Raw genomic sequence first — 551 nt, 5'->3', positions numbered from 1 at the left:
TTTTTTTTTTTTTTTTAAAGAATTTACTTGTTCGATGCAAACCTGGTACCTCTTTTGTAAAGCAGCAGCTGAGGAGACTCTGACACTCGCCATGGCCGACGAAAAGCCCAAGGAAGGAGTCAAGGCTGAGAACCACGATCATATTAATTTGACAGTGGCAGGGCAGGATGGTTCTGTGATGCAGTTTAAGATTAAGGGGCATACACCAATTAGTAAACTACTGAAAGCCTATTGTGAATGACAGCGTTGGTCAATGAGGCAGATTAGATTACAATTCGATGGGCAACCAATCAATGAAACAGACACACCTGCACAGCTGGAAATGGAGGCTGAAGATACAATTGATGTGTTCCAACAGCAGACAGGAAGTGTCTACTGAAAAGGGAACCTGCGTCTTTTCTCCAGAACTCTGTTCTTTAAAGACCAAGACTACATTCTCAATTAGAAAACTGCAATTTGGAGGCCGGGCGCGGTGGCTCAAGCCTGTAATCCCAGCACTTTGGGAGGCCGAGACGGGCGGATCGCGAGGTCAGGAGATCGAGACCATCCTG

At 45.9% G+C, this 551-nt stretch overlaps 1 pseudogene; it reads left to right on the top strand.

The window, feature by feature from the left end:
* Window positions 1-91: 91 nt before the first annotated feature.
* On the top strand, window positions 92-379 carry LOC105510926 (annotated as a pseudogene).
* The last annotated feature ends 172 nt before the right edge of the window (window positions 380-551 follow it).

Source organism: Colobus angolensis, unplaced genomic scaffold (genome assembly GCF_000951035.1).
Source record: "Colobus angolensis palliatus isolate OR3802 unplaced genomic scaffold, Cang.pa_1.0 Scaffold194, whole genome shotgun sequence".
Taxonomy (NCBI): domain Eukaryota; kingdom Metazoa; phylum Chordata; class Mammalia; order Primates; family Cercopithecidae; genus Colobus; species Colobus angolensis.
This window is presented reverse-complemented; position numbering and strand designations above follow the sequence as displayed.